Genomic DNA, 7,670 nt, shown 5'->3' on the forward strand with positions numbered 1-7,670 from the left:
GTGACTTTGTTATCAGCTGAAGCTGACATCTCAAGTTCTGATCCTGGACAGAGTGAGTTTAAGGGTAGTACCAAAAATTTCAGATTTGTCTGAAAACTGCAGAAATACAATTAGAAGGTCCAAGACTGCTCTTACCCAGGTTTAGACTCACTTTTCTCCCCAGTTACAAATAAAAATACTTTACAATTGATGAGATAAAGAAGAGAAAGTGTTTCTCCCAGCAATGCAGAGATGCTTTCTGTTCTTTTATGTTACTAACACGTTCACAAGATCTAGAAATATTAAACACAGCTAACTTAGTTGTTTGCTTCCCTATTTTCTTTTTGTTCTGATGTTGTTCTTTGATAAGCACTGCTGCAGAACATAAGGACCTTTGTTACCCAGTTTTCTAGCCTAGGACACAATACATAAGGATACACCTATGAGAAAAAGAAATTCATATAGGAAAATGCAGTTCAACATCATTTTAAAAGATAAGTTGATAGAAAGTTTTGAAACAAAACTCAAATGAAATAAAAACGTCAATGCAATCAAAAATCTTTGCTGCAGCACAGTTTCAGTTTCCCAAAAACTCAAGATAATGTATATTTAGGAATGTCAGTGTATTGTTGTATGGGAACTTTAAACTTTCCTCAAGCAGTAAAGAAGGTATTAAGCAATATTTGTAATTGAAAATAAATAAAATATATAATAATATTGAAGTCTTTGAAATATTATATAGATAATATTCTCTGCTTCTCATTAAATAATATTTGATTTTGAATATGTTTTCCTGTCTCTGTCCTCTTTGCATGTCCTTAGAGTCATTATTTGAAAAGATGACCACAGCTGTGACTACAGCAAAATATATGGGCACAACAACTTCTCTATAGCTACACACACACAAGTTCACACCCCTCCAATTTTGCAAAGACAGAAGACATGTTCAAAACTTTGTGCATGCCAAAATGTAATGCTAAGTTTAGGTATTATTTTTGTTCTCATTCTTTAATAGCAGGATACAAACTCTAAGAAAAAAAAAGGTTATTTTGTATTTTGTTCGCAATTACAAAATAAACAGTAAAAATCTACTTTGAGAAGTGTTTCAGAAACTAGCTTTAGTGATATGACATTGCCACCAACTCATACAATAGCCAGGAAAACACAGTACATATCTACTAATAATGAAGTAAGTTACATTGTGTTTGTATAGGCAGTACTGGCAAATGGGTAAAGTTTTTTTTTTTATTATCATTTTGACCTGTCATGGGTGTCTAGATGGAATTTACTTCTCGTTTTTTATTTTCTTGATAATTTAGGATTTTGGAGGCTTTGGATGAATAATCTTGTTTTATAAGGATCTTCACCCAAACACTTCACATATCTTCAACGACTTTGTTTATGAGAATCTTGTGGCTGGAATCAATATCTGCCTGTGTATTTGACTAAATGTGCAGATGCAGGCATCTAATTAACTGTAGTGTTTACCAGACATTCATACAGCCAAGTCCTCCTTAGAAAAATATCAGTTGATAATTATAACATGGGCTTTGATTTGGCATAGAACAAAGCACTGCTTGGTATTTTTTAAGGCATGGCTCATCTGTGAAACACAACCTTCTGTGTGAGGAACACAGTTTCTCCCAGTGAGAGTGGCTGCCCCTGGGACACAGAGCCCATGTAGCGCTAACTTTGCTCTTCTTCTCCCCTTCCTTCCCTTAAACTAAATTGCTGAATAACACATTTCTTAAAATGCTGGATCACTCCTTTTCTGTCTCCTTCATCCAGGAAGAAAGCATCTCCTAGACTTTGCCAGAGCTGTTGCTAAAGGACATTTGAAGAAATACATGAAGTCAACACACGATAAAAAAGTGGTTTGCGTTTCAGTTTCTCTGTTGCTGTGGTCACACTGGACTTAAGAGACAGGTGTGGCAAGCAGGTCTGACTTCACTCCTTACGTCTGCTGCATCTTGTTCAGTGCCTTCCCTACTGACCACTCTCAGGAGTAACAAAAAGCCTCTAACTCACCTTTCACTTCCCAAGGACCTCTCACAGTGACGCTCATTTACCAGGCTACTGACATGTAGTGTAGAGACCCAGAGACCACATCCAGAGCTGAGCTGCTGGGAGACCTGCAGGCTCCCTGCAAGGCTGTGCACCCACTGATCCTTCTTGAGAAGCAGAATGGAGGAAGGCAGCTCAGCCATGCCTGGCTGTCCTGCTGGTGTGGTGCCCAAGGTACCATGGCTACAGGACCTTGGAAGTGCTACTGGATCCCAAACAGTCAAACAGAGATTATCCTTTCTTCCGTGATTTTTTTCTCATAATGCAGGAATTTAAATGAGTCTCATTTTGCATGTGAAGATAAGAGTTTTATTCCAAAATGCTACAAAACTATGCCAAGAACCGTCTGTGTGGCAATTCACAGGAAAAAGACCTATGTGATTTCTTCTCCTCAGGAAGAATTAATACAGTCATTTGAAGTTAACAGCTGTGTAAAATTAGGAAGGCCTTTAATGTCCGTGAAAAGCAGGAATTCCTTGCTGTTCTTGACCTTTCAGTGATCTTCATGCCATGAAACTTAAAATAAAAGATTTCATTAAAAACTACCACAGCTATGACCCAGAGAAAATTGAGTTACTCTGTTTTCTTGACAATTGGGTCTCAGAATCAGCAGCAGCAGAAAAGTAATTCAATGAAATAATGGAATGCATACAGTTTCTTAGAAAAAAATGCTGCTCTCTGACAAAAAATAAATCCTTTTATCAGTCAAGAAATCAGGATGTTCTTCAGAAGGCAATTGTAACTTCTTTACTAACAACAATGAACCGTGGAAGAAAGGCACCATTAACTCTCACTTGTGAAGACATTAAGACAAAAAATTGCATCAATAGATAGATCCCTCCCCTGGGTTTCCACACAGCCCTCTGTATTCATCAATTATCAGCAGCTAATTGAGACTTGTATTACTCTGCAGCCTAAAAAAGTTTATAACAGTTCCATAAAACCTCTTCCCTGATGCTAGAGCTCAGATGGTCCCCTGTGACTAAACATGTTGCCTTGGAGAAGTGGTGTTTTGGAAAGGACCTAGCACTTTCATTATCACAATTGCAATTCCTGATCTACATATTGCCAAGATAAGTACTTTATCTAGACTGTTATTATCTACATATCTGCCAAACTTCTACATTTGAGTCCTTGCAAGCTAAAGTAAATGAGTACCAAAAAAAGCAAATAATCATAATTTTCCAAGTCACATGCCTTGTAACAGGGAACTGCTGTAGCTTCTTGTTTCAGCAAACACCTTAGCTCATATCCCTTGCTACAAGGAAAAGGAGCCTGACTTTGTAATGCAGAAAGATGAACCAGGGGATGTTAAACTACCAGTAATGTTGAAAATAATCATTGCAAAGCTAAAGATCAGCAACCACTCCCAAAACTGTTCTAGAAAAATTTGCAGAAAATGCTGAAGATTTGGGCAACTTATCTTGCATGAAGTTTGATGAGTGACTTCTTTCTGAAAAGAGGCCAGTTTATCCCCATTAGTGTATTTTAAGGACTAAGCAAGATTTTTAAAAATTTTATTTCGTTTATATTACTTTATTTACTTTGTTAGAACCTTTTTCTAATGTTATAAGCTTCAACATTAACTAATTTATACATAGTTTATGAATCTGCTATTTCAGCATTTTTCTTCATATTAAATATCCTCTTCCTGCTGTTGTGTCCTCTTTTCTTCTTCATCCCCAACTGCCCTCTTTGAAATAGATTCTGAAACAATAATGACAATTGAACCTCAGCTTTTGTTTCCCTGGGAAAAACAATATAAACTTAAAAGTGCTGTTATTAACAGCTATTCTGTTCTCTTCTTCATTGTTGTAGATCTTAAGTGCTTCTGACACAGTACTGATTTATTCTGTGACATCTCTTATCGTCCATTTTCATCCTTTTCTTGCATAACTTATATTAAGCTTGTTTAAAACAGATGTCTTCTGGCATCAATTTTTCTTTGAGTCTTTTAGAGCTCTGTTGGTGGATGGCATTTGACTAACGCATCACTATTCTTACTCTAATCAGCTTTTTAATGTCCATATTCCAACTGGCATTCTTGCTCATCCCACAGCAAAAGTCTTGTAGACTACATTACTGAATGTATTACTTTTATTTTATTCCAATTCTAATAGCTGTTCAATGCTCCCTTCATGTAGAATTTTGATTGTCATGTACTGATGATATCTTCCACATCTGTCTTTAATAGGTTAAAGACAGCATTTACTATTAGTTGGCTGATTTAAGTCAGTTCACTCTTCCTCTCTTCCTGGGTAAAGCTATTCTCACTCTTCACCTCAAATGATATTCTATATGGAGTGATTCTACTGCTAGAAGAAAAGGCAGGGAAAGGATTGATCCATCTTCACCAATGGCTATATTTCTCTCCTAAGTTTTATACGTGACCAGGCTTTACAGTCCTGTTCAGAAGTGAACAAAGAATTGGGATTGGACTGGGGTTTTTTTGAAAGGGAGTCCTTTTCTTCTTCTAATTCTATTTGCTTCAGGAGAAGTAAATTTGTACATTTACTTTTAGAAGGAAAAATAATTTAGAGTTTTTCATACTGAAGCTCCTCTGCTCTCTCAGTTAATTTGGAAATTCTTCAGAAAGTTTGTACTCCCATGAAAATATATCAATTTTTTCTCTATTAGAATGTTTGTAGTAAAAGCAAAGATCTGTGTTTTATGATAAATGTGGCACAGGTGTCTGCTGAAACAAGTATACAGAAATCATCCACTGAGAATGTAAAGCAAAATCTTAGAAACTCCAACCCCAGAAGGATTAATCCTAAACAATGATTTGCAAGCTGAGCAATTCAATTATTAACAGGGCCAGAAATTTGCATTCTATACAGTACATGCATTTTTAGTCATCTAGACATTATCATAAGGCATGCTGGAACAATGCTACAGTCCATTGCCTCTAATTTCAACTCATCACATGAGAGGTGCAAGAGCTTATTTTAAAAAATTGCCTCAATATATTTTTTTATTATATCCTCTCCTTTAAACTCAGTAGTTGGAGCAAATAGCAGTACAATCTTTTGCTACAGGAACAGGAATATCCTGACAAAGGCCAGTATGATGGAGGGAGGCAGGTTATCTTTTACTTGGCCTCTGCTGTTTCATCAGTGTGCCTAAAGCCATGAAGCTGCATCAGACTACATAGCTGTGCTGAGCAAGGGCCTGGCAGCAAGTTCCTCAGATTAACTGGCTCCCATCTGTGGAAAATCGAAGATGACATTGGCTTTAAAAATACATTTTAGCATAAATTGATAAATTTGTGAAGAGCACTACACCTATAGTTTTCAGGCATTTGATTTATAGCGTTTGAATTGCTTTGGGGTTTTTTATGTTGTTGATTTTTTTCCCCAAATGTGTTGGAGATAAACATGCACAAAAAACAGCCACTGAAAATCTTGTTCCAGAAACACATAGCTTGACAAAAACCTTGACAGCAGGAAAGTTTGAACAAAAGGAAAAAAAAACAAGATTAAAAAACCTGCTTTTCATTAGATCTGAGGAAATGTGTTAGGTTTGGGGTTTTTTCGGTGTTTTAAATCAATTGAATTACTATGATTTTGTCCCTCATAACACAGCTGACTTACTGCTAGTTTGAAATTGGGAGCCTGGAACATACTCAACCTTTTTCAACCTGTCATTACCAAACCACTGACAGTTCTTCACATGTCACCAAAGGAGAGCTAACATTTAATCTACTCCTTAGTTCTTTCAATCTCTAGGGTTACAGTTTAACATAAGCTTTTATGTTTGAATCGTCTTTCTTCGTTTCTCAGTTATAGTTTTGCCTCTCTCTAGTTCTTGGCTGTGGCATGCTTTAAAATATCTACTTATTTTCCAATACTTATTGCAGAGGTTGTACAGAGTTCAGCATTGTGGGAGAAGTATTCATGTTCAATATGTATTTGCATTAATGAAATTGAGCTACTTTGTCATACTCTGGCAAAGGAAGGAAGATTGGCTCTAAGTCAGTAACCACCACACAATTTGATCAGTTACCATTGTAGATATTTTTGTGTTTTATTATATAGAATGTATTTCTTCTGAATGCAGCCATTGTGATCTACCCTTGGTTCATAATTGCAGGACATTTTTCTCTATGCTTCAAGAGGAGAATGTTTCAAAAAATATAACTAATTCTTAATATCAAATCTAAAGTTTATTTATCTTTAAATAAATGTTAATTCCATTTTAAAAAATTATCTTCCCCTTTTTTGCATAGTTTTAACATTTTTTGTAATATCTCTCATAACTGGTTGTTTCCCAGGTATAACAACTGCACAGGGGCCCCTTCCACAAAATACTGTACTGCTCATTGGCTTTCTGTGTCAATTTTTAATGTCAAATCCTTACGGTTTTACCTTTCTTTCACTTATTTTGTTGTTGCTTTTTGACTTTTTTTAAAAAACTGAAAGAGTAGACCTTTCATATTTTTCTGCATTTTTGCAATCTTATCAAATTAACATAGGTCTTTGAGACTGTACCGTGTTCTGATTCAAATGCCTTTTGTCGCATACATAACTCCACAGGAAAATCCTTTCAGTGCAGAATATCTAGATATATTTGTTACAGATTTCACATATGTGATGGTTGCTCTTTATACACCATTGCATTTAAACTTCTGGGTATTTTTTTACTCATCACATTATCTGCCTTGAACAGCTGTCCAAGGTTGGCTGCTGTTGCATTTCTTTGTCAAGAAACCCACGGGGCTTTATGTCCAAAGGTGTTAAATCTTATGAAACACCTTGAGGACAGCTGGTACCACATCAGCTTAGTAGCATTTACACTGGTAACATTTACACTGTCTAGAGAAAACCATGAAGAAAAATATTTTAGAGTCAATTAAAGTCTAACTTAAGCAAACTTTCATAGTTATCTTGGCCATGATTGTCCCTGTTTTTAATCTACCAAAGCATCTCCAAAAACTCTCAGAGGTTGAGCAAACTCCATTGGCATTGGACACTACAGGCACTGCCTTTCTCTAGAAATGAAGATGTGCCCTGCTGGAGTCTTCAGAGTCTTTGAGCAATCCAAAACCAGGCTAGAGAAAAGGAAGGTGGAAAGATCCTGTTTTCAGGAGTAATGACTCAGAAGAGGAAAAAAAAATTTTAGGTTTTATTCTTTATTCTTAACATTTCTTCAGTCTCTTCAATAGGGTATGCAGTCTCAGGGGAAAAGGGCAAAGTAAGACACCCAGTATTCCCAGTATTGTCAAAGAACTGGACTAGCATGAGAATGCAAGGGGAAAAAAAAAACAAAATTAGTGTAGAGATTTTAAGTTCAGGACCTCTACAGGGGCATTTGTAGGGTATAAGGATAAAAGGGAACTTCTGCACTGGGGCAATACAAGAGTGCTGCTGTGTTTTTCTAAGCATACAAGAGTTTGTATATCGATACTCAAAAAAAATGAGAACTGCATATTAATGACTGGCAAGAGAGAAAAGAATATTTTTCTCAGTTTTATTTCCATTAAAAAAAAGAAAGAGTGGATAGACAAAGTAAAGTCCAAGAACAATGATGTCACTTTGAGGAACATGTGAACATCACGTAAGAGCATTCATGAAGTCAGAAGCAAGGAAATGGATAACAAATTCTGAGAAAAGCAGGTAAGTCCCCAG

Source organism: Sturnus vulgaris, chromosome 3 (genome assembly GCF_052056855.1).
Source record: "Sturnus vulgaris isolate bStuVul1 chromosome 3, bStuVul1.hap1, whole genome shotgun sequence".
NCBI lineage: Eukaryota > Metazoa > Chordata > Aves > Passeriformes > Sturnidae > Sturnus > Sturnus vulgaris.